The sequence below is a fragment of the Peromyscus leucopus genome, unplaced genomic scaffold, assembly GCF_004664715.2.
Source record: "Peromyscus leucopus breed LL Stock unplaced genomic scaffold, UCI_PerLeu_2.1 scaffold_523, whole genome shotgun sequence".
Lineage (NCBI taxonomy): Eukaryota > Metazoa > Chordata > Mammalia > Rodentia > Cricetidae > Peromyscus > Peromyscus leucopus.
In genome coordinates this window covers 383,673-400,000 of record NW_023505424.1, presented here as the reverse complement: position 1 = coordinate 400,000, position 16,328 = coordinate 383,673, and the positions used below count along the sequence as shown (strand labels likewise).

Genomic DNA, 16,328 nt, shown 5'->3' with positions numbered 1-16,328 from the left:
TTGGGAACTGCCATATAGATGCTAGGAACTGATCTCTAGTCCTCTTCGAAAGCAGCAAGTGCTCTTAACCACTCAGCCACCTCTCCAGTCCTCAAAACGTCTTCTTACTAACTTAATTTTATCGCATGTGAGCTCTTCCATTCAACTGAATGGTGTAGCTTATTCTCTCCCCTCCCCGCAACCCATGTGTTGTGTGTGTATGTGTGTGTGTGTGTGTGTGTGTGTGTGTGTTTGCCAGACTGTGTGTATATGTGTATCTTTTAAGATCCAAGCAAAGGCCGGGTGGTGGTGGCACACACCTTTAATCCCAGCACTTGGGAGGCAGAGCCAGGTGGATCTCTATGAGTTTGAGGCTGGTCTACAGAGCGAGATTGAGGACAGGCACCAAAACTACACAGAGAAACCCTGTCTCAAAACAAACAAACAAACAAACAAACAAAACAAACAGAAAAGATTCAAGCAAAGATCTGGGTGTGGTGGCGCACACTCCTTTAATTCCAGTACTTGGGAGCCAGCCTGTTCTGTGAATTGAGTTCTAGGACAGCCTGGGCTATACAGAGAAACAAGAAAATACGCAAAACTCTGTGTCACCTAAGAGGGGCCTGGCGTCCCTTCTCTTCTCTATGGTGTCATGGTATCCATGGCTTCATCCTTGAAAGGCAGATCTGTGATGCTGAGAACTAGGCTGGGAGACACTGGCAAAAGAGGCACCAGGATCCTGGTCCCATAAGGCCATGTGGCATTGTTTTAGGGAAAATATAAAGTAAAAACAAGTCTGTGTTTATTCCCTAACCACACCTTACTATTCACGTTCTAAGGAATTTGGAAATTAAAAAAAAAAAAAACCATTAGGATTCACCCAGGCATGTCGGAAAACATTCTCCCACTCCTGTTAGCGATGTTGACCTGTGGGCTCTCTCTCTCTTTGTACACATGCCAACACTTGCTTTCCGAAAACTGATGAGCACCGTGTGGAATCCACACGGTGAGTCACGTTTATAATCACAGTCTATGCCTCAGTGAGAAAGTCAGAATCTTAAATTGCTTCAACAACAGTGGGTCTTATGACCAGAGGGTTATATCATGATTATATTGCTCATTTAATCAAAGCACTCAGAAATGAAGGGCTGTGTTGGGGTCAAATGGTCTGATATCAATTAATATAAACTGGGCCATGAGCTTTAACCTGGTTCACAGATGCTTAGACCTGTTACCTAAACAGGCCAGGGATGTTCTGGAATGCCCACACAGAATTCAAAGTGTTGATGTGCCTTGGGAAGCTACTTACAATCTCTGTGGACTTCACCTCCATTATACGGCTATGAGTTTTAAAATGCTATAAAGAGGAAAATGTTAGAGACTCCCGCAGCAGGTGGCCAGAGGTACAACGGCCCTTCTCTCGCTCTTCCTGACAAGCAGGGCTCCTGCTTTGCCCTGATTGAGTTTAATTTTATAAATACAGATTCCAAGCATGTTATTTTCCAAGTTGACTGAGCCTAAGGTGGCTGGGAAAATCAAAGGGAAAAGTCGAGGGAAAATTATATTTTCTGTTTCTCTTCCCCTTCCATAACATTCATCACCCTTAAAGAGAGTTGCCTTTTTCATGCTTCTTGTCTTTGCTGGCCATATACTCCAAAAGGCTTGTGATGGTGTCTGTCTATTCTCTTCCTGTCTCCATTATCAATCAACTCTTAAGTGGAGGAATCAATTTCTATGTCTGAGAAGTCTTATACAAGCAGATAGTAATTAGATTGTGTACATATTTCATAAAACAACACAAAAAAAAGTCACTCCGGCGGGATGAAGTGAATCTGTGGAGGTAAAGCACTAAGAATCGCACCCATAAGCACCGTGTACATATTTGCTACTGTTACCGGTGGCGTATGGGTGACTGCACCACTCAGTACCAGAAACCTGACACTCATTTGCAGTCCACAAGCAATCATGCTACTGCAGACAAGTCATTGGTTCCAGTGGTACTTGGGCCTTGATGTAGCATCACAAGGATGGTTGTTTTCTTTTTACCTCCTACTTAGGGGCGCATATGGTTTAGAACATGAGCAGATGCTGCCTTTAAATTGCTAGACAGGAAGAGCAAATGGATTTCTCCTTAAGAGGTGAGAGGTACAGTTAAATTATTTGATACAGTAAGTGTGACTGAAATGGTGTAAAGGCATAATAAAACTATAGTTAATGGCTTTGGGCCTCTTACCTTTTGCAGTCTTGGTGAATGTCAGATAATATTCCTCCCCAAAATCTCAAGTTGATACCTTGAGAACTGCTGTCTAGGAGTGTGGGAGCTGGAATCAACAGGAAAAAATTTTTTTTAAAAATGTGGTTACCAGGTTGAGGAGATGGCTTAGTCAGCACACAAGCCATGAAGACATGAGTTTGCTCCCCAGCACCCACACAAAGTCCTGGTATGATGACACAGACATGTTACCCCAGGGCTGGGAGCTAGAGACAGGGGAACCCTTGGGACTTGCTGTATAGCCAGTCTAGACAAATCCAGAGAGGCCTGTCTCGAAAGTTAAGAGGAAGATACGAGCAACTGAGGAAGATACCAGATGTCAACCTTCAGCTCTACATGTATGTGCGCACAGACACATCTACACACACACATTTCGTATGTACTTGTAAGCCATTCTTTATTTTCTAATAGAACTTTTGCAAGGTTGCCTTCAGAAACAAAATTCTTTTCGCCCAATCTAGAAAAATCAAAGGCTTCCTGTTCCATGTTCCCTGCCGAGCTCGTCAATCATGAACGGTCTCGCGGTGACAGTGTATACATACACCAAAGTGACTCTGATTGCTGTTCTGGTGACACCAGACGAGACTCCCAAAGGAGGGGAAACAGTGCAGCTGGTGGAGTGTGAAGCCAGGCAGGGTGGAGGATGCCCATCTGTTCACCTCCAGGCTCTGCAGGCCCTGCCAGGCTTCCATCACTGCTCAAGTCTGTCCCCTTTGTGTCCTTGCTGGGCAGGCTGTCACCTTTTCTCTGCTCACAAATACTCTCTTATGGAAGATTCCACCAAGTCCATCACTTTTCTCTAAAACTGCAGTTCACATGAGTGACAAGTTCCTTGTCAAGTTCTCTAGCTGAGAGCAACATTTGGGTGGGGCTTGCGGGGGGGGGGACGACGGACAACGCAGAATAGTTTCAGTACTTTCCATCTTGATCGGGAATACCAAAGTCCTCAGTTTTTCTGCTTGCCAGCCTTAGAGCCTGATGCAAACACCTTGAACACCAAATTCAAAGTCCTGATCTACTTTATTCGTCACAGCTTCAGAATGGAGTTGAACCACTGACAGCCTACTCGAAACAGTCTTTTAGGACTGAGTGCTAAGTGTTAAGACAATGGTTTTCAAATTCAAGGGAGCACCTCTCTCTAGCAGCAGCGGCCTGGAGAGAGGCCCTGGCAAAAGCTTGTACTTCATCCTCGCTCAGGTATGTGTAGATCACAAGGCAGGAGCCTCACCTCTTTCATTCTGTAGGGTGGTTATCCTGAATGATGGTTGCACTGGTCTAGCTGCACCATGCACCACCCGAGTTCTAGCTCTGTCCTGGACCCTTGCCTTTCTTCCCATGGTAGGGCATGCTTTCATGCTTTTGCCCTCTGCTCTGACTGGCCTGAGACACCCATCTTACTGAGACTTCTTTTCAAATTGCTTGTAAATAGCTTTAAGGGTAATGGATGCTCAGCAAGTCACTTTAATTCCTGGTTTTGCTATAGGCTAATGGGGTTGAGTTCAGTAGGTAGGAAGAGAGGAAGGATTGTAATAGGTCAAATCACATGTCAGCGAATGCTCTCTCTAATCTTGTCCATCTTCTCTCCTAAAGACTATGAGAGATAAGAAGGGACACATTATTATTATTATTACTATTTGGATTTTTTGAGACAAGGTCTATATAGCCCTGGCTATCATGGAACTCAGTATGTAGATCAAGCTCCTCTGACTCTGCCTCCTGAGTGCTGGGATTATAAGCATGCACCATCACACACAGCTATCTCCATTATTTTTAATGTATCTGCTTTCCACTAGATCAGTGGTTCTCAACCTGTGGGTCATGATCCCCTTGAGAGATCACATAGCAGATATCCTACAATCAGATATTTACATTATGATTCATAATAGTAGCAAAATTATAGTTATGGAGTAGCAATGAAAATAATTCTATGGTTGGAGGTCACCACAACATGAGGAACTGTATTAAAAGGCTGCAGCATTAAGAAGGTTGAGAATCATTCACTTCATTAGATTATGAACTCCTTAAGCATAGCACCAGGCTTTATTTTTTATATCTTCAGGGTAGGTACCCATGAGCTATGGATATGGGTTGTGTTAATGATCAGTAGACTAATCTTGTAGCAAAGAGACAGAGTCTCCTGGGGTTTTAGGTTCCATGAGTGGTGTCTCTGCCAGAAAGGGAGCAATCAGCCCCACTGCTAGGGACACTTGAGTTGATAAAGGGATGAGGTGACTGCAAGGATGAAGGCAGTGGTATCTGTGCACAGACGGGTGTAGGGAGTCAGGGATTCCAGGTGGAGAGAGGAATGTGAAGCCAGACACGGAGAGTCAGCCTGGATAGATAGCCAGATAAAAACAAGGCTAGGAATCTGGGGGTGAGCAAGCCTGGAGCCAGGGCGTTAGATGCATTTTTGTGTCTGGTCAACACTTCCTTTTTTTGATCTTGCTAACAACTGGATAATATCTATCTATCACACACTTGCTAAGCCCTAGTGTGCGCTTGGTGTCCTAGCTACATTTCCTTTCCTAGTTCTTTGTCATGGGGATGATAAACAACGAAGAACATGTGTTTTGGAGAAGCCATTTACAGCTCAGAACAGGGCCTGCCCCCAGGAAGCCCCACTCTGTGTCTGCTCACCAGCTTTTTAATTGATGTTGCTATAAATTATAAAAAAAACTTCCTCGGGGCTCACTTCTTTGAATTCCCTCCCCATTGTCAATTCCAATTCATAAGACCTGTTCTTGCCAAAAGAACCAGAAGAGGCTGTAACTTGATTTGAATGGAAATGTGGAAACATTTCTAGAAAAAAGGGTCAGGGACCAAAATGGCAAATAATACTATTACACACATCCCAGACTCCTATGTCAGCAAGTTCTCTTACTATTTTAAATAACAAATAACTTTATGTTATAATTGGGTTTGGGACTGATCACTTGAGGTCAAGGCCAAATTAGACCTCCTTTTTTTTTTTTAAAAAAAGATTCATTTATTTATTATGTATACAGTGTTCTGTCTGCACATATCCCTGCAGGCCAGAAGACCGAACCAATCTCATTACAGATGGTTGTGAGCCACCATGTGGTTGCTGGGAATTGAACTCAGGACCTCTGGAAGAGCAGCCAGTGCTCTTAACCGCTGAGCCATCTCTCCAGCCCCAAATTAGGCTTCTTAAGGAGGACTGGTTATACAAATAGGGTTGCGGAAGTATATGTCTTTATTAATTGTGATTGGTCTAAGTGGTCCCTGAGCAGTGAAACCCTGCTTAAGCAATATAAGGTCCTCATAGGGGGCTCCTGAGAACTCTGTTAAGATTCTTGGAGGACTAAATAAATCCCTTTACTTTGGAGAGTGCAATCTGTATACCAGAGTGAAATAAAAGCATTAACAGTTCCCTGAACGTCTTGATGGGATTTACTGATTCAGTAGCTGTTGCTCCGCCAGCACATGAAAGGAGTGGCCTATGATTGATGGCTTTTTTTCCTAACTCAAAGGAGCCAATCTGGAAACAATATTCATTTTTCTTTCTTTCTTTCTTTTTTTTTTTTTTTTTTTTGTTTTTGGAGACAGGGTTTCTTTGCGTAGCCCTAGCTGTCCTGGACCAGCTCTATAGACCAGGCTAGCTTCAAACTCACAGAGATCCACCTGCCTCTGCCTCCCGAGTGCTGGAATTAAAGGTGTCTGCAATATTCATTTCTAAGTTGAAGATATACCCAACACACAGTATATGTTAGGTTGCATCAGGTTAAAAATGCCTTTAGAGGATAACATGGTTTCTGGGAACCACTGAAAATTCTGGAGTCAGGGGTGGGTAGCTTGTCTTGAAAGCATCTAGACCAGAAGTTAAGGGCAAGCAAAGCTGAGGACAGACAGCCCGGGCCTGTTAGGTTCCTTTCCCAGCAGCTGCTACAGGAAGGCCAGGTTTATCCGGGAGGGAAGTCGTTGCTGGGTAACTGGAAGACTGTGGACTTAAAGCATGTTTGTTGCGGCCTGACAGTTGTTAAGCATGGGATAAAAAGAGAGGAAGCTGCTTTGGTGGTGAGGGGCAACCAGGAGAGGCGCCCTGCATGCTAGGAAATGCGTCATGAGTGGAGAATTCAGACTCAGTCACAGGAGGGTGGGGGGACATGCAAAAATGTCTCTACTGGGAGAGGTCATCCAGACGTGCTGTCTCCTGGCACTGGAAGGAACGGTGTCTGAAGGTCTGAAGCAGAGGGTGGGCTCTGGGCATGTGAGCTGACGAGTTACAGAGTTGTCTTTAGTGCAACAGAAGCTAAGGCCTCGTCCCTTCCTGACGACTTCTGGTCTAGTGTCTGTTTTCTGATGAAGCAGAACTGAGCTCGGAATCCAGGGGCAGTGAAAGGTCATTTTGTGAGACAGTTTCCTCTGGTCGCTGGGGTCTGAGGAAGGAGCGGAGGGACCACTGCAGGCAGAGAAGACTGTGTTCTCCTCTGCCACCTCCCATTTTCTGTGTGTGTGTGTGTGTGTGTGTGTGTGTGTGTGTGTGTGTGTGCATGTGCACAAGTATGTACAAGCCAGAGGGCAATATTGGGGGGATTTATTAATAGCTAAAATTTATTAGTAGCTAAAAAGGACTTCAGGGATCATTCCTCAGGCACCATTCACCCTTTTATTAATTGATTAATATAATTAATATAATTAACTAATTAATTATAAAATTTGAGACAGGTTCTTGACCTGGCCTGGAGTATGCTAGGCTGCCTGGCCAGTGAGCCCTAGGAATACACTTTTCTCTGCCTCCCTAGTGCAGGGATTGATGAGCATGCTTCATTTCATCTGGCTTTTTTACGTGGGTTCTAGGTATGGAACACAAGCCCTCATATTTGTGGGCCAGACACTTTACCGATTGAACTTGCTTCCCAGCCGTGACTTCACTTTGGTATAAGCAAAACGTCTTTGGTTTCAAAGTGTATTTCCTATCCTTTCTCTAATACCAATTTCACTGAAATCCCATGACATGTGTAGAATGGGTCATATTGTCAATTTCACGAAGAAGGAAGAAAGAGTTCTCTATAAATGGCAGCAAGTTGGGTGTCAACCTGTAGTCAGAAAGCAGTCTCTAGGTCACTAGGGATGCTTGTTTGTGCCAGTCGGTGGCCCAGGACTCTGGTCCTCTACAGCTGGTCCCACACTCGAGAGCCAATGCTGAGGAGTTATGAAAAGAGCCAAGGTCAACACCAGCGACTGGCATGGCTTTCCGCAACCCTGCCTCTAGCCTGGAGGAGAAATACCTGGCTGGTGCTGAGGCTGGGCTGTGGGCAGCAGCTCAGGTCCTGGGAGTTAGCCAGACTGAAGCTGCCTTGGTGCTGAGATGCTCACGACAACTGTAGGAGCTGGAGTGTGCTGGGCCCCAGATGTGAGGGTCACATCTGTGTTGTCATTACTATCACCCCTGAGCTCCGAAGCTCGGTGTTTATTGGGTATTGTGACATGGGGGTCTACCTTAGGGCTGGATTCTGTTGGCATTCTTATTCCGAAATGTGGAAGTAAGTTTTCTACCATGCGAAGCTGCGTTTTAACTGTAAGTCCCTGCCATGCCCACATGCAGACAAACAGTGCCACCCTCAGTGTCTTGCCCTGTCTGAGCTGCGACACAGCAGGTCGTGTGGTCCTGTCCCTGTCCTGGGTGGTCTTGGCCTGTGTTAATGGATTCTGTGTGGAAATCCATTCATATAAGTGCTTCTGGGAAAAACAGATGCCATTCATGTTCCCACTTAAATTTTTAGAGTGCTCTTAACCTTGAAAACAACAACAAAATCTTTGTTTGTATCTGAGACCCATTGGTATTTTGTACTAGTGGTAGGTAGGAAAGGAATTTCATTGCCGGGAGCATTTAACCTGGGTCTGGCTTCAGTGGCTTCATGAGTCCCCACGCCTTCACATCTGTGGAACTTACACTCCTAGAGGAAAGGCTTCGAGCTGGTGTCAGAGTCTCAAACATGACCCTAACCCATAAAAAACAATTCAGAGCTGCTGTTCTGCAGAATGCTGAAGTATCGGGAGCCAAATCCCTCCTGAAGGTCAGTTACTCTGGGAAACCCGTCTTCTAGCATGTGGGTAACACATATCTTAAAGTACATGAATCTAGAGTGACTGGACACAGCAGGGACGCCAGGCCCATCATCGGAACTAGCACCCTCCCCAGGGGCTGGCTTCTGTCCCAAGTCACGTTAGCTTTGACCAGTCAGAATTCCTTCTTCTTCAGTCTATAAAGTTGTATCTGGAATGTCAACAAAACAAGTTCTAGCCTACTGTATACATCTGGAGCCTACAAGAAATCAAGACAGGCAAATGATAAGCTCATCAGCCTAATGCTTGCTTAAAAAAAAAAAAAAAAGCAAAACAGCCTCTATTCTATTTTCTTCTTTATTAAAATTCCCCCCACCCAATAACCACTGATTTGGTAGATGTAGACAAATGCTGTAAACCAAATATACCTAGTGTGGCTTAATGTTTTTAGAACTCCATTGCTGGTGAGTTTTGTTTCTACCTGCCACCACCCCCCCCACACACACACACATGCACATACACACATACACACATACTGCTGCTTGCACTGTGATTTGATTTCCTTCTTCCAAAGTAGGAGAAAGTTACAAAGATACAGCAAGAGGCCGGGAGAGAATCATGGAGGTAAAGTCACTAATGAGATGTTATTGTAAAACTCAGGAGATGTGGGGTTTCCCCCAGGGGACTGTACATAGCAAAAAGCCACTTGAAAATTGGAACACATCGTTGAAATTTACCAACTGCAGCCAGTGACCCCAGGGAGCAGAAAGCAAGGCCAGCTCTCTCCAGGCGATGCGCAGTCCACCCCTGTTTATTCCTGGTGGCTCAGGAATTCGGAGAGCGGAGCCAAGAGTGAAGCTGGACATGGACAGGAGCATGTAGTCAGGACCCCCAAGACTGGGCCTTTTCTTCTCAGGAACTCAATGTTCAGCCAGCCCATAGTCACAGGGACCTGAGTACAATGGAGTCAGAAAAGCAAAAGCCATAGCAGCATAGAGGTGGAGGAGAGGGAAAAAAGCCAATCTGTGCTACGGCAGGAACATTTACAGAGGGGAAACCAGGAACCCAAAAGGCAGCCTTCCCCCATCCACAGGGATGGAGAAGGGGGAAGGGAGGGGCATTCGGAATTCCAGGAGAATGGCAGGTCTTAGCGCCCACCTCAGTTCCACAAATGAACATTCAAAGCTGAAGAGACAGACTTGCTTCTCAGCAAGATTTCAAAGCTATGCATCAGAGTGGGAAGGAAAACAGGAAGGCGGGGTGTGTGGGGGTGGTGTGTGGGGCTAGAAACGGGATGGAGGAGGGACAGCAGGGCATGCGCAACCCGGGCCAGATCAGATGGGAAACCGCCAACCCCTCACCCGAAACTGACTGAAGTACTGAAGTGACGCCCCGTTTTTTTTATGAGGTGCGAACATTTCAGGTATGCTGGCAGTAATGATGCCCTGGGCCCAGCTCTGAGCTTTTGGGTTTCAAGTTGCCAGCTGCTGGCCTGAAAAAGCCTCAGGTGAAGATGAACTTCTTCAAGCTACAGAGTGGCAGGTGAAACCATGAGAGGCGAAACCTGGAAGAAAATCCAGCCACCCGATTTGCTGAGTGCTTCTCCACCCCCCACCCCCCCCCCGGTCACCAATCACGTGTGTGCATGGGTTCATGCAAAAGAACATGGGCAAGTTCCGTGTTCGTGTGTGTGTGTGTGTGTGTGTGTGTGAGAGAGAGAGAGAGAGAGAGAGAGAGAGAGAGAGAGAGAGAGAGAGACAGAGAGAGACAGAGAGAGACAGAGAGAGAGAGAGAGAGACAGAGACAGAGAGAGACAGAGACAGAGACTCTGGGAACGGAGCGGTGGAGCCACGCCCAGAGAACTGCATTTGGATTATTTGAAGATGACAACATTCAGTTCTGACCTCAAGGGCCGAGGAAAAACACAGCTGCTCCAGTTGGTGCTGACTCCCACTCCGTTTCCCTCAGCTCCGCAGAGTCCCAGGTCTGGAGGTCGCTCCCACCCTGCCCCCACCCTTGCTCTGTGCCCAGCAGGGGCAGGTGCCGTCACAGTGGCTTACCGAAATTTTCCTCTTTCTTTGTTAATGAGAACTGACTTGGCATTTAATAAAACCTTATTTATACAAGGGCTACGTGTGCACGAGAAGCAGCCCCTCTGAGGGGCTGGCCCAGCACTCCCACATCAGAATGGCAGTGGCTGGGGCGCCAACCAGCTGCAATAACAGCCAGGCCCCAGAGGCTAGCCATGCTCCTCCGGGGAGCTGGGGGCGCGGGTTCTGCCCTGGCCACCCTGTGCCTGCCTGGGATCATTTTCCTAAAACCACTCCCAGGATGGGTACAGGAAGCAATGAAAGCAAAATCTCATTTAATGCTTGCTATTTCTTTTAAGTTCTTTATTAGTGATTTATTTGCTTTTAATGTTTAGCTGCCCTGTTCATTGGTCCCGGGGAAGCACATTTCAAGGCACCAGACGACTAGACGGGGTGTTTGCTCTTTGCTAAGAGCTCACGTGTTCTGTGTTAGTCAGCGCTCTCCTGACTGAGGCAGAAGCAGGAATCAGGAGAAGGCAAGCAAGGTCTCTGAAGCGGCCGGCCGGATGCCTCCCACTGGGGTTTTCCTCTGGCCTGCCTTGGCTGGCAGCTCTCTGTTGAACGAATGGGCAGGCAGCAGCACTCTGTTCTTGAAGCCCAGAGGTGTTTGGGGTACAAGTGTTACTGTTTGGTCTACAGAAACTGAGATTGTAAAGGCAAACTCTTTCGTTCAAGGTTCATAATTTTTGACCCTGACTGGACTTTGAAATTGTCTGGGAAGCTCTGGAAATACTCAAGTATACAGTCTGTACCCTGTACGACTGACTCAGGGTCTCTGGACTCGGAGTCGGGGGCTTGTTTGAGATAGTCTCATTTAGTCATGTAGCCATGTAGCCAAGGATGACCTCACATTCTTAATCCTCCTGCCTCCACCTCCCCAAGCACTGGGATTACAGGTAGACACTGCGATGGTCAGTTTTATGCAGTGCTGGGTATCAAACCCAGGGCCTAGTTAGCATGTTAGGCAAGTTACTCTTCAACTGAACGGAATCCCAGGGCTGCATATGTAGCTGTTAAAGCTTCCTGGCGATTCCACCTACGGCTAAGCCAAGAACTGCTATTCCCGGGGACGAGTACTGTTTGTGCTGGGCTTTCTAAGCTGAGCAGCCTTGAATAGGTTTGTTGACTTGTTGTAAGTTGAGATTAGGAGGCTCAGTGTTGGTACCGGGCCTCAGCTCAGTGCCCGTCCCCTGCAGGTACCTGCTGCAGCTGTGATCGTTAGACACCTGGACAGAGGGGGTAAAGAAGTACCTTGGGCCCATCTAAGTCAGTGAGGTTGCTGGGGATGTCTTTCTGTATGCTGTGAATGTGTGTTGCTCTGATTTGGTTGATAAATAAAACCCTAATTGGCCAGTAGCCAGGCAGGAAGTATAGTATAGGTGGGATAAGTAGAGAAGAGAACTCTGGGAAGAGGAAGGCGGAGTCAGGAGTCACCAGCCAGACACAGAGGAAGCAAGATGTGGAGGCAGAACTGAGAAAAGGTACCAAGCCATGCGGCTAAACATAAATAAGAACTATGGGTTAGTATAAATGTAAGAGCTAGTCAGTGGTAGGCCTGAGCTAATGGCTGAGCAGTTTTAATTAATATAAGCCTCTGTGTGTTTACTTGGGTCCAAGCGGCTGCAGGACTGGAGGGTGAGAGAGATTTGTCCTGGCCATGGGCCAGGTGGGACACAGGAAAGCTTCAGCTACAGAGGCTACCTGGTAAAACTTCTGATCTCTAAACTCAGTGAAAGCAAAAGGAAGGTTTCCTGTTATTCCTTGTTTGATAAGTAAACACTCAGGTCAGTGGCCCCAGCTTGGGGTTAACTATAGTTTGGATCTTGAGTGTCATACAAAGCCCATCTGTTAACAGGCATGGCCTCCATCTTGGACAGGGGTAGTGGAGGTCCTTAGGCTATTGGGAGGCCTGCCATAGACGGGTATAGTGGGAACCCCAGCCCTTCCCCCTTTTATCCTTTGCTTCCTGGCCAAGAAATGCGTGGATTGTTCCACCATGAATTCTGCCACAATGTACTTCTCATTACAGGACCAAAAGTGATGAGTCCATCAGCCACAGCCCGGAATCTCTAAACCTGTGAGCCAAAGGGAACCCTTTCTCGGACTGACTGAGATACGTGTTACAGTAAAGCAGAACTAACACAAGGTCTAGTCACTAAAGGATAATTTTGTCCAGATGCAAAATCTTATCTGGCTGTACCCAGGACTGGCTGAAGTGAAGACCATGCCCCACCATAGACCAAGTGTTGTTGCTTTGTAGTCTGCTGTAGGACAGAGACGTTCAGGCCACAGGCTGTTAATTTCTCTCCACGGTGTGGGAAGCATCAAGACCATCTCTGGGGTCCTAGACTTTTTATGGTGGCCTCCTCAGGTCCTGACCCTTTTGACCTACTTTGGAAGTCCACCCCTCAATGAGCTGGGAAAATTGCAGAATAACTTCCAAGGGAAATTCAAAATAAAACTCTGCAGAAACAACAAGGCCTATTTTATTTGACTCGATTTAAAGAATTCATCTGGCTTCTTTTCTTCTCCTATCTTTCTTTTCTTTTCTGTGTATCCCCTACCCCCTACCCCGAGACAAAGGTCTCTTGTATCCTAGGCTAGCTGGAGATGAGTGTGAACATCTGCATCCTGCCCCCACCACCTAAGTGCTGGGTTGCAGCTGTTGACATGTGCCGAGGAACTAACCCCGGCTTTGGGCATGGACACAAGCACTCTTACCAACTTGGCAACAGCCCTGGCCCCAGTTTAAAGACAAAGCTGAGAGCAGGAGAGAGAGAGAGAAAGATCAAGAGTGAGAGACAGTAGGAGAACAAGGACCATGAGAGTGAGAACAGGAGAGAGAGGGTGAGAACAGACCTTTACTGGGATTTGAGAAAGCCACCATAAAGACAGACAAAATGTGAATTCGGTAATCAACAATTAATTCCAGAATGTCTCAAAAATATCTTAGTGATTGACATTCCTCATGGTACAGTTCCAGAAATTAAAATACAGCAAAAAGAAATATATAATTAGGTGCTAGAGGCAGTTTATATTTTCCAAAGGATTCTAGTGAGTATTCCTCAAAGTGTGGCCTCTGGGGAACCCCATCAGAATCTCCTAAGCAATGAGGCATCTCCTCACCCGCGGGCTGGGGACTTGAACTTGCATGTTGCAGTAACCTCTGACGACAACACGCTTCCTAAAGTTGACACGTCTGTGCTCTACCACATCCTTCCAGCAAAGGAGGAAGAGACTCTCACAGGCCCCGGGAGTCTGGACTATATACAGTTTTAGAGGCAGAAGGCTGGCTTAGCGATCTAGGCTTTCCAAAATGTTGAGATTATGAAATTTCCTATTTTTTTTTTCTATCTAGAAAGAGCACCTTTGAGGATCAAGTACAGGTTTCACAGGAAGGAGCTTGAACCACGCATTTGCTGAAATTTATGAATGCTTTGCACAGTGTTTTCTATTTCCCTACTATTATACACAGGTATGTCCAATCTGTGGCCCACAGGCTGCAGGTTCACCAAAACAGCTATGAAGGCATCCCAATACACCTGTAGATAATAATGTCATGTTACAGTGTCAAAAGTTAGACACCCCTGGAAGTACCATCCTGGCTATATACATGAACATTAGGACCAGGAAAAAGTCACTGTCTTGCTGTAATCATGAGCTAGGAATCCACTGGTCTGCAGGTGGTGGAGAACGCTTTTTCTCACAGTTGGTGTGGACAAACACCTACCACATCCCGTGCTGAGGGGTGAACCTACCTCCTTTCCCTTGCTACGTTCTAGAAGGACTGCTGTTTTTTGGGTGCTAGGATTCTGGAGCATCTCCAAGGCTTGTCATCAGCCTCAAGCTCACACCTTCCTCAGTGTCAATTCCCCATTGGCCTGCCTGCTGCAGGAATCATCTACGAGCAGGAGCATGTAACCCTTTCCTTACCACACGGAAAGAGTTTGAAGAAGTCCACATTGGCATACAGAGTGTCCTCTATCCACTGTAGGGTGACCTGGGAGAGGGACACAGGGTATCACGCACGGTCTGTGCCCTCGATGCTGGCTGAAGATGATGAAACGCTGCAAGAGGGTCTCACTACAGGCAATGCTCTTCAGTTCCAAGTCTGGGACTCCGTAAGCAAACTGCAGGAGGAGAAAGACGCTGGAGAACTCCGTGTAGGGAAATAGTACCACCCTCCTGAACAAAGATGCCGCTTCCTGACCCACAGGCCTGACGAACAAATCATATTCCGTGCAAAGAGAATTAAAAGATCAGGTAGATTATGCCTGCTAACTAGTTGGTTAAAACACACAGATTAGCCAGGCAGTTGGTGGTGATGAACACCTTCAATCCGAACACTTGGGAGACAAGAGGGAGCCAGATCCTGTGAATTTGAGGCCAGCCTGGTCTACAGAGCGAGTTCCAGGACAACTAGGCTACACAGAGAGACCCTGTCTTGGGGGAAAAAAAAAAAGACAGAGATGAATTTGAGTTATCCAGTAGGGTTAAATGTTATAGACGGGTACTTGAAATTGTAAGGAGGCAGAAGAAACAGTATTAGAGTTCTATGGTGTGAGAAAAGCTTTGACAGGCCATTGTTCGTCTTGCAGATGGAGAGGACCTCATCTAATGAATGTGCACAATCTGCAGAAGATGAGTAGCATGTTGTTCTAATCTTAGATGGTCTTATAATAAAAAACCCAGAGCCAGATATTGGGGTGAAAGCTGAAAGGTCAGAGAAGCAGCAAGCCACAGCCAACCTCACCTCGCCAAACTCCTCAGCAATCCTGTTTCCTCAGACTGAAGCCTCTGAGTCCTCACTGGAAAGGATCTCAGCTCAACTGCTTTAGAGCAGCCAGCACTAGTTCTTACTTCTATGTAAACCTCAGTCTAAAGAGAGCGAGTTCCTGTTCCTCATGCCTTATATACCTTTCTCTGCCCAGACATCACTTCCTGGATTAAAGGCGTGTGTGCTTCCCAGTACTGGGATTAAAGGTGTGTGCCACCACTGCCTGGCTCTGTTTCCAGTGTGCCTTGAACTCACAGAGATCCAGATGATCTCTGTCTCCCAGTGATAGGATAAGGTGTGTGCCACCACTGCCTGGCCTCTATCCCTGATCTAGTGGCTGGCTCTGTCCTCCTACTCCCAGGCAAGTTTATTAGGGTGCACAGTATATCACTGCATAAGATGAGAAAAGGTTTCCTTTAGACATCCCGGTAAAGACTGTGACTTAATGGTACCTTGACATTCAGACTTCTGACCTCAAGAATCATAAGATAATAAACCTGTGTTGTCTTAAGCCTTTAAGTTGTGGTCATTTGTTATAGCAGTAATAAAAAATCTAAATTCCTCTCTCAAACCTCACTTTATCAGAAAGCTTTTAAAATTTGAGAGATCTCCTCTGAAAGGGGCACTAAGGTGCCATCGAGACTCTCTCCCAGTGGCAGAGTGGTAAAAACACATTTATAATGACAATGACCAACTTCTTCTCACAGATTACTACATAAGAACATCAGATGCCTAGATCAGTTTGTTTTTGGTTTTGTTATGGTTTTTTTTGCTTGATTATTTGAGGCAGGGTCTTGCTCTAGCCCAGGCTAATCTGGATCTTACTCTGAAGCCTAGTAATTTTCTATTTCAGTAACCTGACATTACAGGAGTAAGCCATCATACCTGGTACAGTTAAATTAATTTGAATTTCAAATAAATAACAAATAACTTTTAGTATGTCTCAAATTAATTCCAAAAGTTATGCTGAAAATTTTGTTTATCTGAAATTCAGAATCAAATATATAAACCCGTATTTTTTACCACATTCCATACCTCCTAGAAGCTCACTGACAATGACTTGGAACACAACTCTGATGGCCTCCATGGCTCAGATGAAAAAGAGGTCCCAACCCTGGTCAGGGCCTCTTGGTTGCCTGGAGTATTTCCTAGCACCATAGAGTTTGAGGCTTTATACTGTTGT

The 16,328-nt window shown here is 46.1% G+C and overlaps 1 pseudogene; it reads right to left on the bottom strand.

Moving 5' to 3' along the window:
- LOC114701368 overlaps positions 1-16,328 on the bottom strand; it is a 139,641-nt pseudogene that overhangs the window by 94,537 nt on the left and 28,776 nt on the right.